Genomic DNA, 24,368 nt, shown 5'->3' with positions numbered 1-24,368 from the left:
AGTTTCTTAAAATTTTGGCCGAAGCTCCTTTCTTTTTATCAGGCAATAGGGTTTTTTGGTAAATATTTGTCATTTGAATCATTGTTCCCAAGCACCAACAATAGAGTTTAATATATTACTCCTTTTGGTTCTATAAAGCAACAAAACCCATTAAACTCTAATCAGACTTGAATTTCATAATTTAAATATATTATTAAAATACTTTTATGCAAAATAGAGAACCTTAGATAATTATTGAAATTTGTGTTTCTGTTTCATATGTTTTCTTGAAAATCATTTCCTCATTTTACTAGATAAGTTTTATAATAAGGAGAACTTGAAGTCTTGATTGCATCGATATGCTCACATCAATATTATTCTTTCGTTGAAGTTCTTATAAAACCTCCCTTTCTGAAAAAGCTTGATTACTTTTAACTACACAGTGACGTTGTTTAAAATTCTGATTGTGTTTTCTAAATGTTTTTCATTTGCTTTTTTGACATTTTGATAGAATATTTTGGGGGCACTTTTACTATTTCAAAAGCTTTATTTAGGGAATAATTTTTTTAAAGATTTTATTTATTTATTTGACAGAGAGAGACACAGCAAGAGAGGGAACACAAGCAGGGGGAGTGGGAGAGGGAGAAGCAGGCTTCCCGCTGAGCAGGGAGCCTGTTGCGGGGCTCCATCCCAGGACCCTGGGATCATGACCTGAGCCTAAGGCAGACGCTTAACGACTGAGCCACCCAGGAGCCCCTAGGGAATAATTCTTGATGTTATTTAAAATTTTTCCTCATTGATAATGATGAACTTTTTCCCTGAACCATGAGTTCGAATAGAACAGGATTCCCATTTTGATAAAAACACGTTTGGCCCTTTCAAATTTTAGCGATACAACTTTGGAGTCCATTCGCATCTAACATTTATGTCATTAGAAATAATAAGCTATTTGTATTTTTTGCTGAAATAGTCAAGCTGGTTTTTTTTTTTTAAACATTTTATTTATTTATTTGTCAGAGAGAGAGAGAGAACACAAGCAGGGGGAGCGGCAGGCAGCGGGAGAGGTAGGCTCCCCAGCTGAGCAGGGAGCCCAATGTGTGTCTCCATCCCAGGCCCCTGGGGTCATGATCTGAGCCGAAGGCAGACACTTAACCGACTGAGCCACCCAGGCATCCCATCAAGCTGGTTTTTAATTGTAGAATTACAAATTATTCTACTTTGAACTTGTGATTCTTGCATGATATCAAAGAATGTTTCAGGCTTTTTGTGATTTTTGCCACTACTAGAAGATGTAACAGGCTGCAGTTCATTATTGAAATTGTTTCTTTGTTTTCTTTCAAATTAAAAAAGATTCATATTGAAGATATTTTAAAAGAACATTAAGAAACTTACCAGATTTTATCTCCATTCTCTAAAACTCTTGAATTTATTAATATCAACACATCGCACACTTACCAGATGCACATTACAATGTACTGATAACAAACCAAAACAGGAATGAAATTATTTAGAAGTTATTGCAACTAAGCGATTTGAGGATAATAATAAAATAATGCTTTTTCTAAAGCACGGAGTGCTCCATAAAGAAAGTGCGATTCAGCCTTGCCAATATAAAGACTGTATCACTCATGCTTCACAGATTTTTCATCTGTCTATCCATACACACACACACACACACACACACACACACACACACACACAGTTAAAACTAATGAATTGTTTAATACTGCAAAATGTTTGCCAGCCACACTGTGCAATCATGAGTATCTTTGGAACTCCAACTTGTAACAAGAAGGAAGGGAAAAAGTGGATGCCTGGGACGAGTACTGGAAGTGATACTTCGTTATGAAGGGATCCATTACATTCATTCCATGTGACAGAAACGTTAATGGATTGACTTGTGTTTTCTCTTATCTAAGCACTTCCACAACTGAAATCTTCTCTGTACTCCAAAGCTATAGCTGTGTTTCTAGGGCGATTGCTGCGCACCCACAAACCCTACAGGGATGGGACACAGCTGCCTTCTGTGTTAAGGACACAGAGTGAGAGGTGTGCCTGGAGCCTGAACAATGTGAGTCCTGAGAGTAAATGTTTTCAGTCACAGGGTGCTCTGTGCCAGGCTGAGCACTGGATTCCTTGTGACAGTGGTGTCCAAGTATTCAGTACTTCTTTTTTGGGGGTGTGCACTTACAGTATCTATGGCCCTCTGAAGCATGGTGTCCGGGATTTTTCTTGCATGGATCTAACAACGGAGTATGTGTCAAGTACACAAGTTCAAAAAGTCAAGTTACACACAGACCGATGGTGGAGGACAGACAAGGAAACTGTGCGGGGTGCTGAGTATCACCCTGGAAATGGGCACGGGAGCTGTGGGCAGGATGGGGAGTGCCTGGCCTAGCCGGGAGGCGGGGAGGGAGAGAAAGGCTGGAGAAGACTTCCCAGAGGATATCAAGTTTGAAGAAGGGGAAGTAAGGAAGAAAAAGAGTGAGAGCATTTCAGGTAGAAACAATGGCAGGGGAGTGAGGAGGGAAGCAGGGGAGTGTGGCCTGTTAGGATTGGGCAGAGACCAGAGGCCTCAGAGGTCATAGTGAGAGGTTTGGATTTCATCATGAGGGCCATCTGGAACCACATAAAGATAGAAAGCAGAGGAATGATATAACCAGATGTCCATTTCCAAAGGAGTCCTTGACAGCCGGCTAGATGACCAATGCTGGGATCCAGGCCAGAAAAAAAGCTATGGAGAGTGGGGGGTCGAAACGACAGAGGGGACAGGTAGACCCTCTAGACATTGGTGGCTCAACATATGTAGCAGGGAAAGAGAGGGAGTCATCAAGAAAGACTGCCAGGTTTCTGGGTTTTCTGGCTCGGGGTATTGGCTGGGCACTAGCACTATTCCTCAAGAAGGGAGATTGAGGAGGAGAGAGAGAATTTTGTGGAAGGTAAGTGCAGTTTCAGACATGCTGAGCATGGGTCCATCCATGGAGAACTGTCCAGATGGGCTGACTCCATGGGTCTGGACTTCAGGAGAGTGTTCCAGGCAGAATATAGATTTCCGAAGAGAGGGCCATTTAAATACGGGTGGTAGCTTGGGAATGGACTCCTCTATGGAGAAAGGACTGGGGTGGGGAGAGGGAGGAAAAGAGGCAAGTGGAGATGAGGAGTGAGGAAGTCGGGGGTGGGCGGCTGAGGAGAAGGGAGCAGAAGTGAGAGGAGGCGAGTGAGGGAAAGACTGAGGGCAGGACCTTGGGGAACAGCAATTTAAGGAGAGAGGAGGCCACCACAGAAAGCCCGTGAAGAAGACAAAGAAAAAGCAAGCAATGATCAGGAGGGACAGGAGGAGAGGGTGGTATCACCTAAGTCAAGGGAAGAGAGCTCTGAAAAGGAGGCAGGGGCCAGCGCTGTGGTGTGAGCTGGATTTGGCAAGGAGCTCCTTCACTGCCTTAAGGTGAGTGGTTGCACTGACTTGCCAGGGGCTGAAGAAAAACGCCAGCGGCTTGGATAATGAATGGGGAGGTGAGAAGTGAAGATCATGAGAAGTTGGATCGAAAGGGAAGGAAACAAATTGGCTGTGGTGAGATAAGAGAGGGATGGAAAAGAGAGTTTGATTTGAAAGTGTTCAACCCTAGATGAAGAAAAGGCAGAGGAGCTGTGGGGGTTGAAAATGCAGGAGAATTGGGTGACTGAAGCCCTGGAAAAGGGGGGTACCCCTGCCCGGGGGGGGGTGGAAGGTGGACCTCCCCTGACAGAAATGGGGAGGCAAGACTGTGAGGGAGGGAGAGAAAGAATGTGTCTGACTTGGGCAGGAAGCGTGACGGAGAGGGCTTTCCCCTGGGCATCCGCACTCCCGGAGCTGTGTGGGGATGTCACATGCTGGTGTCGAGGACTCAGAGTGTGCCGTGAACGTTTGAAAGCGTTGCTGAGGGTGGTGGCAGAGGGAGGAGGCAAGCAGAGAGTGGGACCGTGGAGTTGAAGATTTTAAGATTCTGGGTAAGTGCCTCTAGTTCTCTCCAACTACCCTGCCTGGCATTACCGATACTGCCAAGCTGTGATGTCATCAAATAGGGAATTAAAGCTAGGTAGTCGGTATTTTGTGCCTAGGATTTTCCATTTCCATTCCCTGCCACTTCCTACACACGGCCAGCCATGCAACACGGAGAGTCAGCTCTCCACAGTAGTTCACGCAATCCACATTTGGCATGGGAGTGGTAAACAACTAAGTGGAGACCCAATAACACCACCCCCCCGCATCAACCTTAGAGTTGTAAATCCCTGAACAAGTCTTTTTTTTTTTTTTTTTTTTTTGGTAATCTCTACGCCTAACATGGGGCTCGAGCTCACGACCCTGAGATGAAGGGTCAAATGCTCTCCCAACTGACCAGCCAGGCGACCCTGAGTCCTGACACAATTCTGTTTGGTACCTGTCAACGGCATTTACACGATCCACCTATCAGTCCCTGGAGTCCTTTCCGGCTAGCCTTGCAGAGTGGCTGGATTCTCCACAGGTGCCCTATGAAAGGTTCCCTTCATTACAAGGATATGAAGTGCCCTTGAAGTCTGATTTCCGAAGTTGCCAATTCAAGTAAGGCCCCTCGGGGGTTCACCCAGTCCCAACGGGTGTGATGTCTCTCAGAGCTTGGATTTTATTCCTAGTTCCTCCTCAGGCCTCCATGCTGTCTGGGCTTTTCTCAATCTGCCAATCCCCTTCTTCGCTGCTAGGCACCCACCACCACCACCACTAGGTTGGTTCCACTGGGCATGATGCCCCCCGGTCAGTTCTGCCCAGGAGATTCTCTTCGACAGGTGTTTCCCAGCAGTAGCAGCCCCTCAAAGCCGGGCAGTGCCACCACCTCTGTGCATGCTTTCCATGGACCAGCATGCCTCTGCCCAGTCTTGGGCCTTCAGGCTGGGACCCGGCCCAGCACAGCCAGGCTGTGCAGCCTCATACTCCCTGGCCTCCCAAATGCTTGGTCCTCCACGTGTGGGGTGTCATCCCCCTCCCTGTGTCTCCAGCAGTCTCCCGGCCCCTGGAGGCAGATGGACCCATGGCTCTAGGTACTTGGCAATGGGATATCCATTCCTTCTGGTGAGCAGGCTTGTTATGTCACACGCCATAGACCCTCCAACCAGCCAGCTACTTCTCCGAGTGACCAAAGGTCTGCATTTTCTGCATAGAACTGAAACACGTCCCTCCACCTCCCTGGGTCCTACTGACCAGTTGAGGCAGAGACTAGATGCTACTTCTTCCATGCAGCCTTCCATCATACCTGTGAATAAATGTCATTTTTTCCTTCTCTGAACAGCCACAGAGTCTCACCTATGCTTCAAGTCATTCATTCATTCGTTCAGTAAGTATTTATTGAGAATCTTCCAGGACCAGGCTCTGTGCCAAGTGTTAGAACACAAGAATAAAAATACAAGTCTCTTACTTCACAGAACTTTCCAAGCAACTGGGAAACCGCTGGGTGCACGAACAATTTAATATTAAAAAATTGCTCTGTGGTAGATAGTACAGTTGTTAAGAGTGTGGACTCTGAACCCAGATTGCTTGGACCTGAATCTCAGCTCCACCACTTACTGGCTGTGTGAACTTGAGCTAATGCCTTAGTTTCTACATCTCTAAAATAAGATAGTAATAATAATTACCTCATAGAGTCTAGACTACTGAGCGTGTTCTACAAATGGGTTCCTGTTATAATATTTGTTGTTAGGATCGTTTAAACCATTAGAAGTATAGGGCGCCTGGGTGGCTCAGTTGGTTAAGCGACTGCCTTCGGCTCAGGTCATGATCCTGGAGTCCCGGGATCAAGTCCCGCATCGGGCTCCCTGCTCGGTGAGGAGCCTGCTTCACCCTCTGACCCTCTCCCCTCTCATGTACTCTCTCTCTCTCTCATTCTCACTCTCTCAAATAAATAAATCTTTAAAAAAAAAAATAAACCATTAGAAGTATAAAGGGAAATTGGAGCACGAGAGAAGCTTTTAATCCTCCTGACTTAATATTGGAGTTCTTTATCTGAGTCTAATCTCCCATACCAGATTCTAAGATCTTCCAGGGCAGACATATTTACAAACAGCATAACCTTTGACTTGGTTCCCTGCTCTTAGTAGGTGCTCCATGAATATCCATTGGTTTCACGGAAATGGATTCACCCAGATCTGGGTCAGCTCCTCGGCCACTCCAATTGGGTGTACAAGTAACCGGGGCTGCCTCCTGCCTTCTAGACCAAATCCTGAGGGGCTGCACGGGTCTGTGGGCAAAGCAAAGGGGCAAATGAAAATGAAGGAGAAGGTCTCACCCAAAGATGCCACGTTTTCATCCTGGGCTTTACGTTTATTCCTTCCCATGAAGGCCATCTGGGGTTTAGCGTTTCTACTTCCATGATGTAAATGTATTTTCAAGGGTTGGTTACTCGGCTCTGGAGTTCACTGGGTGGACCTCAGCACTCAAAAATCTATCCTGGGAGCCGTTAGCACTTTCCCACCCCTAGCCCCTTAATAAATTAACTGAAAGAGAACAAAAAGATCAGTTTTAAGGTCCATAAATATAAACAAGTTATGTTTCCCTAAGAAAGTCACTTCTCTTCTTGAGTAAATTCTCATTAACCTAGTATGGAATTTTCCAGAATTCCTCAAATTTCTTAAATTTTGAGTCATGTGGTTCTGAAAAGAAAATATGTCATGCTGGTTTTAATTTCAAATGGCTTCCAATTTGAAGCCCTGGCAAGTTTCTATTCTGGATTGAACCCTAGACGGACTTTGAATTAATTCTAGTAAATGATGGAGATGGATAGCTTGCTAGTTGCCAACTTCACTGAAGTAAGTTAAGGCAAGTTGAGTTCATATGTTTTTCTTTCCTACCTTGGGTAGCACATGCCTAATACTCTCATTACTATAATTTCCAGTCTTCTGTAATCTCATTAGAGAAGTGTTTTTTGTTTTTTGTTTTTTTAAGATTTTATTTATTTATTTGACAGAGAGAGACACAGCGAGAGAGAGGGAACACAAGCAGGGGGAGTGGGAGAGGGAGAAGCAGGCTTCCCGCCGAGCAGGGAGCCCGATGTGGGGCTCGATCCCAGGACCCTGGGATTATGACCTGAGCCAAAGGCAGATGCTTAACAACTGAGCCACAGGGGTGCCTCCCTCTTCCACTCCCCCTGCTTGTGTTCCCTCTCTCGCTGTGTCTCCCTCTGTCAAATAAAGAAATAAAATCTTAAAAAAAAAATACAGTTGCATAAAAGATGTGCAGAACACTCATCATTAGTTTCTCAAGTAAATTTGTATTGTGGAGGAGAATTTTAAAAGGGGCATTGGTTAAAAACTGGAATCAGATACAGGGAAGAATGCAAAAGGTGCTCATAGGTAGGGTGGCCTATTTTTGAAGGTGAAGGAATCACAGAATTTAGAGAAGAAAGTCAAATCAGAGCTCTTCCCACCCAGCTACTTGCAGAGTGCTAAGTCCTGTTGACAGGACCCAGGACTGCTTGAGTAGCTCCAGAGAGAAACAGGTGTCTGCATATCATACTGTTGGTGCTCTACCCATGTTCCCTTGACGTTCACTCTTCACCCATGGATTCCAGTGACTCTGTTCTGGAGAGCATTTTTTTGTTGGAGCACATTGGGCTTACAGGCAGAGCATGCCCTGAGTGCTGGACAGTTACGTTTCTGGAAGTAGTTCTAAAGCAACAGTGGTTGGGGAATTGGTGAATAAATCCTCCACATTTCTGGTTCCTTGTGGGTAAAACTCTGAGGCATGCTCTCCTCTGTCTTCCAGAGTTTCCCAGTGGGATTGACCTCTAGTCATCCACACTAGAAACTGGCTTGCTAACACACCCATTACTGTCTTCATTTCTTTCCCTGTTTCCCCTCTCCTCGACCAGTGTTTCCTGGGATCACCTCTCAAAGAAACTATTTGTACTTGAATCCTCGGGGTCTGCTTCTGGAGGGATCCCAAACTAAGATAATTCTTAGTTCTGCAAGTCGGGTGAGGTCTTTCCTGTTTCTCTCTTTGATGACTTTTTACATCTGCCAAATGGTTCAGGCCTGCAATCTCTTCTCCTTCCTTTCTTACCACACATTGCTCCCAGATCTTCCTTCCTCCTAAAGCAATGGTCAGATGTATTATTCCCCTTGCTCTAAATCCTCTACTATTACCCCATGTTCTAAATAGGAACAGAAGTCCATACCCCTCTCATAACTGGCCCATACCCCTCCCTAGCCTTGGACCCACAAACCTTGAATGTGTAGGGTGCTCTGCTGACCTATCCCACTCAAAGATGCTAAATATTTGTAGAATCGGAAAGCTTAAGGGAAGGTGAGACAAGTCAGCTGGGTATTATACTTGTATCTTTATCCTACTTAAAAGAAGTTCACAGTCATTTTTTGCACTTACACATTTTCTGTAAATAGATTAGAAACAGCTTTCCCTCCCCTCCCCCAGTTCTCTCATTCCAGATATAGGGCTCCTCTCAATTCAGTTAGAACAAAACTCTGCATGTGAATGCCCTACTGTAGTTTCTCTCTCTCTCTCTCTCTCTTTCTTTCTTTCTTTCCTTCTTCTTCTCTTTCTTTCTTTCTTTTTTTCCTTTTTGTAGGCTGTACACCCAACACAGGAAAGAGTTGCATGCTCTATTGAGTGAGTCAACCAGGCGCCCCCTACTGTAGTTTCTTATACTGGAATTAACTTTAATTCCAGTAAAATTAAACCGCTGATTTTCCAATTCCTTTGCTGTTTTGAAGTCCCAATAGGTACTGTAATAATAAACATTTCACAAATGCAGACAGAGGGAGGGAGTGTGTTATGTTGGGCTGAACAACATAACAGGCCTTAGCCATAGCTTGGCTTTGCCCGTAAGAGCTCAGGTGATATTGAACAAGTCATGAAATTTCTCTGAACCTCAGCTTTCTTATCTGTAAAAACAGGAGATTGTGCCTGAGATCCATTCTAGAGCTAAGATGCTACTAAGAAGCTACCATGATTTGAGGTTGTCGTTGCTGGGAATGAATAGGTAGGTAGAATCAAAGGCTCAGAGGCTACTCTAAATTTGTTCATGCATCTCATAATTTTAGTTTAGTTCGTCCAAAAATTCACCTAATTTTTTAAGTCCTTAAAAATGATCAATGAGTGTTACCCATCAGGACATGGACTAAAGTCAGCTGCGGTCTTTGCTTCCCCCAGAAACTCCTGTCTCTTCCCTTCCCCCAGTACCTTCCTGACTTTAAGGCTGGATGACTATAGGGGCACCTGGGTGGCTCAGTCATTAAGCATCTGCCTTCATCTCAGGTCACGATCCCAGCGTCCTGGGATAGAGCCCCACATCAGGCTCCCTGCTTGGTGGGAAGCCTGCTTCTCCCTCTCCCACTCCCCCTGCTTGTGTTCCCTCTCTCTGTGTCTCTCTCTGTCAAATAAATAAATAAAATCTTAAAAAAAAAAAAGTCTGGATGGACTATAACATGCCTAACTTGGTCCTGGTTTTCTTTTGAGATAAATAAATATTAATGTGAAATGAAAACCACACACGTAATAATGCTAGGATTAATGAGGTGCTGAATTGTATTCTTACTTTGTTATTGTTGGCCAATGTGGTATTCAGCTGAATTCAAAACTGTGGAACCATTTGTAAAACAGAAATGTTAGTCCAAAGTTTTGCATCCACCATGTGGCTTATTATTCTACCAAGGTGGGATGGCAGGGCCCCACACATCTGGGAGGCAGGGCAGGCAGTGCTGGCGTCCTGTGGTCTGGGGGTTCCGGGTAAGCTCCCCCTTCCAGCCTCTATGCATGGTCGGTCACAAAGAAAAGAAGAGGAGAGGAGAGGAGGGGAGAAAATTGTCCTCACTTACCTAGCTCTGGGGAAAGTGGCTGGGGGAGGTTGTCCGTTAGACTATTATTGGCCATTAAATTCTAAACTCTTACTCCGTTCCAGGATTAGTCTCCAAGCAGAGCTGAAAGGGGATGAGAATTAAGCCTTATGTGTGTAGTTTCTCACACATTCATTCCAATAGTCTTTGGGAAGGTGTCATAAGTCCTGGTAAACATATGAAGAAACCAGGGCTTAGAAAAGTGAGTGACCCACCAAGGGCACATAGTTGGCGAGTCAGAATTTAAACCAAGGCTTCTGGCTGTACCTCCAGCAGTCAGTGCAGCCACCACCCCTCCTGCCTTAGAAACACAGGAATGTATTCCCAAATGTGCCTTTTCTTCTGCCATGTGGCAGGTGGGAGTGAAAGTTGGAACCACCTTGGTGGAAGGCAATTTGTGTTATGTATCAAGACCCTTTAAAATGTTTATACTTTTTGGGGCACCTGGGTGGCTCAGTCAGTTAGGCATCCAACTCTTGATTTCAGCTCAGGTCATGATCTCAGGGTTGTGAGATCGAGCCCTGGGTCAGGCTCTGAGCTGGGCATGGAGTCTGCTTAAGATTCTCTCCCTCTCTCTCTCTGCCCCACTCCCCTAAGCCCTGCTCATGTGCACATGCACTCTCTCAAAAAAAAAAAGTTTATACCTTTGGACTGTGTAATTCCACTTTTAGGAATCTTCCTCAAAGAAATTACCTGAGATGAGGATGATTACCAGACATTAATGCAAAAAGATGCTATTACAGTATTATTTATAATCGTGAAATGCTCTCAACTCCCCTTGCAGGAGAACAGCTAAATCACTGCAGCAGAGGCCCCAGTTAGGCCAGAAAAGAAATGCAAATATGTGGCGTGTTCCCACCGTTTGAGTATAGGTCTGAATTAACTCATACACATGGGCACTGCAGCAGAAAAAGCATTAACTCAAGCCCACAGTTGGAGTTTAGATTATACAGGTAAACTTGGTAAGGAGAAAGCAGATGCCAACAGAAGCCAGCTTGTAGGAAGAGACCATAGGGCCCCTGAAAAATAATTGATCCTAGAGAAGAAAGCACTTGGTGTGATAGAGTAGCTTCAGCAACACAGCTTGAGATTCCAAGAGAAGGGACGCCTGGGTGGCTCAGTCAGTTAAGCATCTGCCTTCATGCTCAGATCATGATCCCGGGGTCCTGGGATGGAGTCCCGCATTGAGCTCCTTGTTCAGTGGGGAGCCTGCTTCTGCCTCTGCCTGCCGTCCCCCTTGTTTGTGCTCAATCTCTCTGACAAATAAATAAATAAAAATCTTAAAAAAAAAAAAGAGGGAGAGAGAGATTCTAAGAGAAGTAGAACAAAGTCTCTCCTCCCCGACATTTTCCACCACAGCTTATCAACCACCAGCTTTGGACCCTCTCTTGGGCTCTTCTCCTGATGATCAGCTTGGCCTTTTGACTTATCACTTACCTACCCTTGGCTTGTTTTTGGATTACCTACTCAGCTTAAGTCTCAGCCTGGCCTGCCGTCTCCTCCTTTCTATCAGATACACACAAAGAAATATCTTGTAGCCATGAAAGTAATGTGTGGGAAGAGTTTTAAGTGGAATAGGAATCATGTTGGATATATCTTAATCAAGTAATGAAGGATGAAAAAAAACTGTGTATATACAAGATGATTTTCATTATAAAAATGCCTTCAAGATTTTGGAAAGAAATATGTTAAAGCCTTAAAGCAAGGTTATGAATGCCCTATATTTCATTTCCATTTAACTTTTCATTTTCCACGAATATGAAGGTGTTATTTTATAGTTACAAAAGGGAGGTGTTTAAAATGTGCTCTTTTTCTCCCTCCCAAAAGGCAGGCAATGCACAAATCTATTAAATGTGGGTTGAAAAATAGATGGAATTGGCCTGGAAGGTGCTGAAGCGGCCCATCTGGTTTAGCTGTATTGGATGAGAACCAGTTGACTGCTTAATTTGGCATCAGCTTGGGCCACTGCTGCTTTTACGCAGCCTCAGGGAGAGCTGTTCTGTATCTGGAAAACTGAGATGGTACAATCCTGATAGAGGTGGTCTGAGGGGAATAATTTTGTATGATGTGGCAAATTAACGTTTGCAAAGAAAATGCTGTTCTGGTCTTCAAATGTTCTCAAAAATAGTTTATTGAGACTAGACAGCCTCCCTGTCCAATTGCAAAAGAACTTTCAGTTCTCGTTTGTAAGCGAACCTTGAATCAAACAATGATCAATAAGCCCAGTGTAACTGTGAGGATTTTGTTAGATATGAATATATAAGCAAGCGCATACATTTATAGTCTAAATTCAGAATCTACTACTTGAACCTAATCAACTTCCTTTCACTCTATAGGAATAATTTATTTGTAACATATTTATGCTTTCATTTTTTCTTCAGTCCAAGAACCATTAGCACTCATATATTGAGTTTTGTATTGTTGCTTTGCACAAAGTCAAAATAATGCATATTTTTTCCTTCAACTATTATTGCAATTATGGTTTTAATTGCATACACTTCTTCCTCTCTGCCTAAACATAAAGATACACTGTATCTCATAGTTACTTATTAAATATATAAGAACCAAAGGATTTGGGGCACTCCAATCAGCATCTCCAGCTTTATGGTATGATTTCTTCTCCCTGAATTTTTGCTTCCCTTCATCTCCCAAACCTCAAGTTGTTTCATTTGCCATAGCTTGAATAGCTAACTAAGAAAAGTAATTTTTGTCTTCCTTGACACTGCCTGTGGAGGTGGCAGCCATCTCCTATTTGGCATCATGGCTGCCCTCACACCTCTGGTGAAGCCCAAGATCATTAAAAAAGAGGACCAAGATGTTCATCTGGCCCCACTAAGACCAATGTGTCAAAATTAAATGCAACTGGTGGAAACCCAGAGGCACTGACATTAGGGTGTGCAGAAGAGTCAAGGGCCAGATCTTGATGCCCAACAGTGGTTATGGGAGTGACAAGAAAACAAAGCACACGCTGCCCAGAGGTTTCCGGAAGTTCTTAGTCCACAACGTCAAGGAGCTTGAAGTGCCGCTGATGTGCAACAAATCTCACCATGCGGAGATTGCTCATCGTGCCTCCTCCAAGAACTGCAAAGCCATTGTGGAAAGAGCAGCCCAGCAGGCCATCAGAGTCACCAATCCCAGTGGCAGCTGCACGGTGAAGAAAATGAATAGACAGACAATTTACGTGCATGTCATATTTGTGTTAAGAAAATCATAAAACTCCCCCAAAAAAGCAATTTTTAAAAACTCCCATAAGCTCTTTACTCCAGTACATAAGCACATTCGTGCCTCTACCATCTTAAAACAACACTACAACAAAACACTTCCAGGTTAAGCGGCGCCTGGGTGGCTCAGTCGTTAAGCGACTGCCTTTGGCTCAGGTCATGATCCCAGAGTCCTGGGATCGAGCCCCGCATCTGGCTCCCTGCTCCACGGGAGGCCTGCTTCTCCTTCTCCCTCTGCCCCTGCTTGTGTTCCCTCTCTTGCTGTCTCTCTCTCTCTGTCAAATAAATAAATAAATAAGATCTTAAAAAAAAAAAAAAAAACACTTCCAGGTTAAAATGGAGATCAGATATTGATAAGCTAAGGGTAAGTACATTGCTCCTTGGGCCTCTAAACTTCCAAGGGTGGGAGAGAAGAGGGGCCCCAAAACTCTGAGTGCCACCAGCAAGAGCCACCCTCCTCCTCCAACACTCACAACCTCACCATTACCCTCTGCCTTGAAGACCATCAGGCTCGTGCCCTCCTGCCCTCTCTCTGTTATGCGTTGAATTAGGTCCCCCCTTAATTCATGTTAAAGTCCCAACCACTGGTACCTCAGAATGTGACCATATTAAACTGTAGTTAAGGTCTAGGGACGTCTGGGTGGCTCAGTTGGTTGAGTGTCTGCCTTTGGCTCGGGTCCTAGTCCCAGGCTCTTGAGATCCAGTCCCACATCAGGCTCCTTGCTCACTAACTTAAAATGGATTACAGACTTAAATGTAAGACCTAAAACCATAAAACTCCTAGAAGAAAACACAGGGGAAAAACTCTTTGGCATTGGCCTTGGCAATGAATTTTTTGGATAGAACACCAAAAGCATAGGCAACAAAAGCAAAAATAAAGAAGTGGGACTACATCAAACTACAAAGCTTCTGCACAGCAAAAGAAATACACAACAAATGAGAAGGCAACCTATGGAATGGGAGAAAATATTTGCAAAACATCTGATAAAGAGGTCAACATCCGAAATATATAAGGGAGTCATACAACTCAAGCGCATAAAAAAAAAAATAATCTAATTTAAAAATGGGCAAAGTACCCAAACAGACATTCTCCCAAAGAAGACATATAAATGGTTTTCAGGTACATGAAAAGGTGCCCAACATCACAAATCATCAGGGAAATGCAAATCAAAGCCACAATGAGATATCACATCACACCTGTCAGAATGACTATTATCAAAAAGACCAGAGATAACAGTGTTTGCAGGATATGAAGAGGGAACCCCTCTTGCAATACTGGTAGGAATGTAAATTGGTAGAGCCACTATGGCAAACAATACGCAGGACCCTCAAAAATGTTTTTTTAAAAAATTAACTACCCTATGATCCAGCAATCCCACTTTTGGGTATATATCCAAAGGGAATTAAATCACTATCTCAAAGAGATATCTGCACCTGATGTTCACGCAGTGTTGTTAACAATAACCAAGACATGGAAACAACCTAAGTGTCCACTGATGGATGATGAATGTGATATTATATACATATATATATAATATTACTCAGCCATAAAAAAGAAGGAAATACTACCATTTGTGACAACATGGATGGGCCCTGAGGGCACTATGTAAGTGAAATATATCAGACAGCGAGAGACAAATACTGTATGATCTTACTTACATGTGGAATCTAAAAAAGCTGACCTCATAGAAACAGAAAAGCATGGTGGTTAGCAGGGGCTGTGGAGTGTGGGAGAAGTGGGGAGATGTTGGTCAAGGGGTACAAACTTCCAGTTATAAGATGAATAAGTTCTTGGGATCTAATCCGAGCCTAGTGACTATAGTTAACAATACTGTATTATATACTTGAAAGTTGCTAAATCTTAAATGTTCTCACCACACACACACACACACACACACATACACACACCCCAAAAGGTAATTGTGAGAGGTGATGGATGTGTTAACTAACCTTATTGTGGTTATCATTTCACAACATATACATGTATTAAATCATCACATTGTCCATCTTAAACTCACACAATGTTACATGTCAATCATATCTCAATAAAGCTGGAAAAAAGAGAGAAAGACACAAAAGTACAATAAAACTAGCTTTAGATTATAAATCATAAAAAAAGAAAAAAATCTGAGTAGAAACAAATTGCTCCCTGCGAAATCTTTACTTATAGCCCTCTTTCATTAATCAGGATTCTTGGCTGCAGAGACTGCCTCTGGCCATCTCGAAACAAAAGTTAATTTGTTGCAAGGATTTGGGAGACAAAAAAAAAAAAAAAAAGGCTTGGAAAAGCCTGGTTAGCACTGAGTGGTCCCTAAACAGTCTTCAAATTCTTACATCACTCAGGTTTCAAAGACCCAGGTGAGGGCATCCCATGATCTAGCCTAGGTCTAACCTCCATCAGGGTGAGGGAGCTGGCCTGTTAACTTCCACTGGGGCAGGCAGACACCACCTCTCTCCAAGACAAGGCAGAGTGGGAGAAAGGTCAGCCCCCAAACTGCTAGGGTCCTGTTAGGAAGGGGGAATGAAATCGTATTGAACTGAAATGTGATGTCATGACTACGCGTCTTCTGTTGGCAACTTTGCTTCTGGCTTGGCTTCTTCACCATTCCTGGTGAAGGGTCATCCTTCCTTCACTCTTCCTTCTCACCTCTGATACCTAATTGGTCACAAAGTCTTTACAATCCTAACTTCTAATCTCTTTCCTACCCTCTCTATCTTTAAGGCAAACTACCTTCATGCACTGAGCTTAATAAAGTAAGGTATAGAAGGGACTCCTAGCTTTCCTCTCAAACTTCCGTTTGCTCTGTTTGGGCTCATTCCAATTCCAGAGACTTCGTGGGCTTTGTTCGTGTCCCTTTGGCTTAGAAAGACCTCAGCTTCCCTGACTCACGTCAAAGTGTTCGGTGCAGCCTTAGAGCTGGACTCAACCCCAGGTTCTTCCCACTCTTGGTACAATTCTGAATCCGTTAGGCTCCAGCTCAGTAGTGAATTACTGAAATAAAAAAACAACTGCGACTTAAAAGGCTAGAAATGTATTCCTTTCTTATAGTAACAGAAAATCTCTAAAGGAGATCAGTCCAGGGCTGGCGTGCCTCCCACCCATGGGTCTCAGTTTCTGCTTCTGAGGGGACCCAAATTAAGACAAAGGGATAAAAATTCACTTGGGGCATTTGATTCAAAATAATTATTCCCCTGAGCACAGTTCTTTAACAATTTGGGTAATTTTCAGGTGTACATAAAGAAACCCCAGGCAGGTTTTCAACAAATTATTTCTGCATGTAGAACTATTACATCACACAGCTATGTAGCAGCCTAGAAGAAGCTTGCTTCTGAGGGGGATCAGAGACGTGACTTCTTCATCTTGGGGTTCTCGGGGACACTCCTGCCCATGCTTCCACCCACCACCACCACCACCAGGCTCTAACTTCTCAGCATCTTTCTCTCTTCCCACTTCCCCTCAGGCCTACTCATTCTGGAGCCCAGCAACCAGCTTTCTGGCTTCCCCCAGGGTCTTACCCCCACTCCACCCCCAGTCTCAGCCCAGGTCTAAAATTCACCAGGATCCGAGAGAGGTGTCGCTGAGCTGTCAGGGTCACCAGAGCTGATTGCTGAAACACCTGAGGTGTTAAGTGTTGATAATAGCTTGCTGAGTTAACCCCTCCCAGGAGATATTTACATCTTAATGGGAACAATCTGGAACCAGTGTTTTTTCTCCACTTGGTTCTCAAAGACAGTGGTGATGATCTGAACAGCACCCTAGGGTAGATTGATGAGACTCCTCAGGGCTGTAGGTTACCAGTGCGGGAATTCTGGCCCCTCTGAGAGCCTCACCCTCTGCCTCACGCCCTGCTGGCCGCTCCCAGGGCTGAGGGGTCCTCTCTCAGCCACACCTGTCCTCCACACTGCGACGGGCATTGAGAAACCACCTTACACCTTTGAGGAAGGGATGGTGCCAGCGCGTTGCCCAGCGGGCCAAGGCAAGATTGAAAACCAGTGCCTAAAAACAGAAAAATGTGCTTTTTATTGGGAAAAATTCCAAAACTACATACAAGTGGAGACTACAAGTGATCCTTTCTACTTAACCCAGATTCATCAACCAATACTTCGCTATTCTCATTTTATCCGGTACCCCACACTTTTTTTTTCTTTTGCACAGTTTTCTGTGCAAAAGACTTTGCACCTGTGATAATAGCATTGTGGTTATATAAGAAAAAAGCTTTTTCCTTCCTTCTTTCCTTCCTTCCTTCCTTCCTTTTGAGATGCACAGTAAAGTGAAAGAACATGAACATGAAAGAACATGAGATTTGCTTTAGAGAAAATGGTGCTTTTCTTAGAGCTGGACTCAACCCCAGGTTCTTCCCACTCTTGGTACAATTCTGAATCCGTTAGGATCCAGCTCAGTAGTGAATTACTGAAATAAAAAAACAACTGCGACTTAAAAGGCTAGAAGTGTATTCCTTTCTTATAGTAACAGAAATTCTCTAAAGGAGATCAGTCCAGGGCTGGTGTGCCTCCCACCCATGGGTCTCAGTTTCTGCTTCTGAGGGGACCCAAATTAAGACAAAGGGATAAAAATTCACTTGGGGCATTTTTTTCTTTTGCACAGTTTTCTGTGCAAAGCAAATCTCATGTTCTTTCATGTTCATGTTCTTTCACTTTACTGTGCATCTCAAAAGGAAGGAAGGAAGGAAGGAAAGAAGGAAGGAAAAAGCTTTTTTCTTATATAACCACAATGCTATTATTACAGGTAACAAACTTAATAACAATTCATAAATCTCATCTATAGCTCAGTCCATATTTAGATTTCTAGATAATTGGGAAAACAGAAGTACTTTTTAAATAGTGGGACCTTTTTACAACATCAGAGTAGACAGGTTTATAGGGAAAAAATTGGGAAGCAGAAATTGTACCCTCTTAGACCCCCTCAGAACATCCAGTTGACCCAAACTAAGGTGGTGGAGTCTTGATAAGCTGAAAAAGCAAATTATCTTCTTATACTTCTTCAGTCCAGTAAAAAGTAAAAGTGTTCTTCCCAGTTTCACTGTGTGCTTCAGTTCACAGGATTTTGTAAGGTACTAAAAGGTCACTTCTATCTACCTCAAAGAGCTCATATCAGTCTCCCTCTGAAACAATGTGAATAAAAGACTCCTTGTATATTCTAAGGGGAAATATTACAGTGTCCACTTGTTGTTCTTTGTATCAAAGGCTCAGGGGGAAAAATGGTGAGGATGTGTACATTTGTATGGGAGCCAGGAGTTGTCCATTAACTTTCTAAATGATCCAGTCACAGTCTACTGAATTTGGAAGAACTGCCAAAGATGAAAGAGCTTCTCCTGCTCAACCGGAACTAAGGAAAAGTGGTTTGGGACAGTAAGTGACAAGTCAGAGAAAGATAAAAATCACCATAACTCCTACCAGCTAGCCTGGAAGAGATTTTGCTTTAATTTGTATCTGTTACAGCTTCTCCTTGCTGCAAAATGAGCCCTTTCTAGTTATAGCTAACACGGTTGACTTTTCATCACATCCCAGGTTCCATTCTCAGGGCTCGATGTGGCTTAGCTCGGTTCGTCCCCACAACTCTATGAAGTCGGCATTATGATTATTCTCACTTTTACAAATGAGGAAAGGAAAAGACAGAGAAGTCCGAGGATAAGTTGTGCAAGATTACACAGCTAGTTATAAATGGCAGAGGCAGTGCTTGAACCCAGAGCACCTAGTATGGGATGAAATGCTGGGATTTTTGTACATATGATCTCATCTGATATCATTGCTTTCATTGCGTAGCTCTGTCCCAACACTTTTCACACTGTCCGAATTAATTTCTCCTTCCTCTCTTGTTTTTCCAAATGGAGCTGTGAGCTCCTTGAAAGAAAAAGGCTGCTACTTCCCAATGGTGCTTACGAGCAAATGGCAGACATTCATTTAATGTACGTGACAGGACCAGGGCTTGGGTGAGGAGACGGAAGAACTCACCCACAGTGCAAAATTTGAGAGGGCTCCAAAAAAAAAAAAAAAAAAAAGCCTCAACAATCAAGATGGATAATACTTTAATGCAATGTTTTTTGAAAAATTAAAATCAAGGTCAGTGGCAGTGCCATGTTGAGCTATGCTGGAGGCTGAGGCAAAAGGAAAAATCAGCCAGAGTAATCAGGTCTTTAAAATATTGATATTGTGGGGCACCTGGGTGGCTCAGTCAGATAAGCGTCTGACTCTTGATTTCAGCTCAGGTCGTGTTCTCAGGGTTGTGAGACTGAGCCCTGCATCGGGCTCTGTGCTGGGCCTGGAGACTGCTTAAGATTCTGTCTCTCCCTCTCCCTCTGCCCCTTCCACACCACCTCCCACTCATGCACGCACCCTCTCTCTCTAAAACAAAACAAAATTGATATTTTAATCATCATGGATTTTTTGCATTAATTTTGATTTCTTAAGATTATTGCATTGAAATATTATTTTTCTTGATTATTGAATTTTTTGGTGTCTCCTCCTCCCCCTTAAATTTTCCTCCAGAGGTGAGTGCCTCATTTGCCTCATCCTAGTCCAGGCCCCAGGCACAATTGAATAAATGGTTAAGTTCACATGCAATATCTACCTTTTGCAGGTGAAAATATATATAAAGTTGCTACTCAATGAATAATGGAAAAGACAAATATAGAAACAAACATGAAATCAACAAAGCTTAAAGTCCAGGGAGACATTGTTTCTAGGAAATTCTTTGTGTTTGCCCGAGTCATCTGAGGTTGGCTATCTCGGTTATTTCAAGCAGGTTGTTAATGAGGTCACAGCCACTGACCAATCGTCTTAAAAAGCCCCTTGAAGAGCATGTCCTGCTAACAATGACTCATTCATTAAACAAACATTCACTGAGTACCTACCATGTAGCAGGTTGTATGTCAGATGCTGGGGATACAGAGATGCAGAGGCAGGGCCTGCTTTTTCAAGTGGAGTGGAGGTGGAAGAAAGTCAATAGGCAAGAGTTCGTAGGCCTACCCAGAAGATTCATGAAAGGCTTCTCAGAGTGTGCCAAGAGCATGTCAGTTTAGAGTTGCAGTGTTTGAAAGGGCCCAATAGATAATTCTCCCCAACTTGAGATCTGAATTACTTGTAAAATAAGACAAAGAAGTTGGCAGTTAAAGACCAAAATATTAACTTTATCCCTGGTACAATGGAAGTTGGAGAATGTGGCTTTACACCACCAACAAGCAGGCTTCTTAGTGCAGAATCCCAGAATTAGACAGACCCATCCACCCAGCACCCCTGGACCAAGGCAGACCCTGCCCACTGCAGGGACAGAGCTTGCCTCTGGAGATTTGGAAGAGAATGGGGGCTCCCTGGGTACAGCTTGCACCCAAAAAGTAGTGATTGGATGAAGCATGTCCACTATTGCCTATATGGTATAAACAGTGAGATGCATAAATGAACTATAATCCCCAGAGGTGGTTGGTTAGCATTTGAAACGCCTAATAAAGAATGTACATTCCAGAGAGGTTTAAGTACTACAAATATTGGGTGCCTGGGTGGCTCAGATGGTTAAGCGTCTGCCTTCGGCTCAGGTCATGATCCCAGGGTCCTGGGATCGAGTCCCGCATCAGGCTCCCTGCTCCTTGGAAGCCTGCTTCTCCCTCTGCTTCTCTCTCTCTCTCTCTCTCTCTCTCTCCCTCTATCTCTCATGAATAAATAAATAAAATCTTAAAAAAAAATAAGTACTACAAATATTGTTATCTAAATCTATACCCAGAGGATTTGTTAATAAATACATTAGAAATAATTTTTCATCAATGAAATGACTGATATTAGATATTTATATGACAGGTTAGAAAGATTATACTGGCCCAACTTCTTTTGCACAAATGAGGTATAAGAATCTGCCAAGCCAAGCAGTCTGATATTGTCAGAGCAGTGCCCTGGGTCTAAAGCCTCCTTGGTTCTATGCCCACCTTTTCATGGAGAACTCAGTTGGAGATAAACTGTAGGACTGGCCAGTCCCATCGTCAGAATTTTGCTGTAGCCATCTTAAGGTTGAGTCTTTCCTGTAAGGTGCTTGTTGGAATGTGTAAGGACTGAGAGAGGAACTTCTCTCAGTAGGTTGAATTTCCCAAAGATGACTACCACAAACACATTTCCAAGGGTAAAATCCTTCTCTGTATGTTGTGTGTATAGTGCCCAGAAATCAGGAGTGCCTTGGTATAGGTTTCTTATGTTTGGTAGATCATTAACCTCTGCTTAGGCAGTGTCTGGCCTGTGGCAGTTTCTCAATAAATAACCTGCTGAATAATCTAGAAGAAGCATAATACCCCATGTGTGTTAGTTATCCATTGCTGTGTAGCCAGTTCCCCACAAGTTAGCATCTTAAAACAGTGAACATTTATTAGCTCACAGTTCCTGTGAGGAAAGAATCAGCAAACGAATGGTTTGGCTGGATGGTTCTGGCTCACGGTCTCTCACAAGACTACACTCAAGGTGTCAGCTGGGACAACAGGCGTCTGGGGGCTTGATGAGGCCAGAAGAGGCCCTCCCAAAAACACTCACTAGGCAGTAGGCCAGAGGCCTCAGCTCCTTGTCATGTGGGCCTCGCCATAGGGCTGCTCACACCTGGCAGCCCCAGAGCAGATGATGATGATGATGATGGTGAATGAGGGAGAGAGGGAGAGAGGGAAGGAGGGAGAGAGAGTCCTCACTGCCCTTTATGACCAAGTCTCGAGTCATCATCCCTTGTGCTCTATTCTGTTCATTCAAAGCAAGTCACCACTAAGTCCAGCCACCACGCCAGGGAAAAGGATCATGCAATATCAGGGGATCCCTGGGGACCATCCTGGAGGCACCCTATCATGCTTTGTGAATTGTTAACCGACTATGCAAATAGCAGCCTCCAAATGCTCCCACAAATATGTTCTTTGCTGTGAAGGTGGCTATAAATTATTTATCAGCCTTTCCCTCATAGTTTTGCAAACATGGTAACACTATCACCTCTTTGCTGCTCAAATGCAAAGGGCACTCCAGCAGGTAAATGGACGGTAATGACAACTACCTTAGCACCACAAAGATCCCAGGTAGGTCGATGAATTGCCCTGAGGCAGTTTTTGTTTGTGTCTTCAAGGTTGTCCCTTGACTAGAATGAAAGTTAGGTTTGTATTTCTCAAGCCCGGCTCCATCAGCCGGGCAAAACTCAATACCAGTTTCAGCATTAAAAAAAAGTATCGACTTGGGTAGATCGTTTTATTTAAACCCTTGTTCTAAGATGACCTGTTAAGACAAACAAAGTGTCGCTACAGTCAAGAATTTTTAAATGAAAGTGCTCAGTGTTTTCCAAAGAACAAAATGTGGATTTGCTTCAGGGAAGGAAGATAGTTTTTTTCTTGGTTTTAAAACACGCACATTTTCTCTTTCATTAAAAAAAAAAAAATTAGAGTGAATTTGCTAAACAGATTTGGGCTGAGTTTGCCAAAGGCAAAAGTGGTCCCCTGTGAAGATTTTCTAGTTGGCAAGCCTGTATGGTCATCTGATGGGTTAGAGATATGGGCCCTTTATCTATTTTTATTTTTTAAATTTTTATTATTTTTTAAAAGATTTATTTATTTTGAGAGAAGGCGAGCACGTGTGTGCGCACGCGCCAGCAAGCAGCGGGGAGGGGCAGAGGAAGAGAATCTCCAGCAGACTCCCCACTGAGTGGTCGCTGAGCTCCATCTCATGACCCTGAGATCATGACCCCAGGTGAAATCAAGAGTCCCACGCTTAATGGACTGAGCCACCCAAGTGCCCCTCCTTTGTCTATTTTAGCCCATTATTTCTGCAGCCTCAGCCAGTGCCTGCCCTGCTTCATTCTGCGGGATGAGTCTCTTCATGCCAATTCCAGATAGAGCCTCGGAATAAGCAATTAAATTTCCGGGGGGGGAGCACACGTGGAAGTGTGGGAAAAACAATTTTTCTCTTACAGGACAGTTGAATAAAACTATCCAAAGAGAGAAATGAAATGAGTCCACTTGATATCAAACAAAGACGAGTGAAGGGAAATTTTCCCAGTTATGCTGTGGGTGTGAACGTTTTCACACAGCCTTTCCCTGAAAACAGTTGTGCTCAGTGGCTGCCAAACCTGGTCCAGATGTTCCACATCAGTCTTCCGAGATGGCAACTTTGCCTAGCCCCGACAGAAACTCACTGTTTACTCTAGCTGAATTTCCCCAAACTCTGTCCCTCCAAGACCAAATGCATCTTAGTCCTTAAAGTTCTGTACCACCTTGGCAAGCTCTGTGTGGCTGGTAACCTTAGCCATTAAAAATGCTTTAAAATCATTTCTGTGTAATAATTAGATTAAGATTTGTCCTTTGAAGTCCGCCTCCAATTGGCATTTCAGATATCACTTCACAAGCTCACACTCGGCTTTTCTCTTCGTATGTTGGGCCCTGTGGCCATAGGGCCCCTTGCGTTTTTACTTCAAGGCTGGATCAGTGGACTGGGAGCAAGTTTATCACCACCAATACATCTTTGAAGAACGGTGCTTTCATCACGTAGCATTTTCTCCTTCTCTTAACCAGCTCTCTATCAAATGTTTCGATAACCATTCGTGTTGGCCTCGACCAGTGCTTCTCAAACACTAATATGGATATGGATCATGGAACGTCTTGTTAAAGTGCAGATTCGCATTCAGTTAGGTCTGGGGTGGGGCCTGAGAGTCTACATTTTGGAACGTGTGTCTCGATGCTGATGTTGCTAATTGCAGACCTACTTTGAGTCTCAAGGACCTCAAACTATACTAATCATGATTAGAGGCAAATTGGCTTTGCTTTAGGACAGCACCGGTTATCCCTCTTCAGGGAGCCACTCGTAGGGTTGAGACACAACAGCTTCTCACCTGAAGAATAGTTCTCTCTTCCTCTTTCTCTCTTGTGAGGCAAACTCTTGAATTTCCCTCCAGCTAAATCCGTTTGAATAAAGAAAATACTGACTGAGCAACTTTACATCAATAAACACATTCCCTGTTTCTAATGATTGGAGTAAGTAATGGAAATTGGATGGACATTTTTAGCAATTGTTTTTTCTCTTTAAAATGTCAGCACATTAGCTGTGGTTTATTTGCTTAGTTTGAAGTGACCTCCAATGCTGCTCAGGAAACACTCTACACGCTGCTTTAAAAGAATTAATCATATTGAATTAGTGATTGGTTTTTAAAAGCCTTTCTAATGGCAATACGCTCCCAAGGACTTTTAGGGTCATTTCATATCTTCTCTCTCTCTCTCACTCTCTCTCCGTCTGTCTTTCTCTCAATCTCTCCCTTATAATTGGGCCATGTTTTACAGACTCTAGAAACCTTCCCAGGGG

The 24,368-nt window shown here is 43.5% G+C and overlaps 1 pseudogene; it reads left to right on the top strand.

The window, feature by feature from the left end:
- The first annotated feature begins 12,594 nt into the window (after nucleotides 1-12,594).
- On the top strand, nucleotides 12,595-13,002 carry LOC118356597 (annotated as a pseudogene).
- Nucleotides 13,003-24,368: the final 11,366 nt, after the last annotated feature.

This window comes from Zalophus californianus, chromosome X (assembly GCF_009762305.2).
Source record: "Zalophus californianus isolate mZalCal1 chromosome X, mZalCal1.pri.v2, whole genome shotgun sequence".
NCBI classification, from domain to species: Eukaryota; Metazoa; Chordata; class Mammalia; order Carnivora; family Otariidae; genus Zalophus; species Zalophus californianus.
Note: the sequence above shows the minus strand (reverse complement) of the source record. Positions and strands in the feature narration are given on the sequence as shown.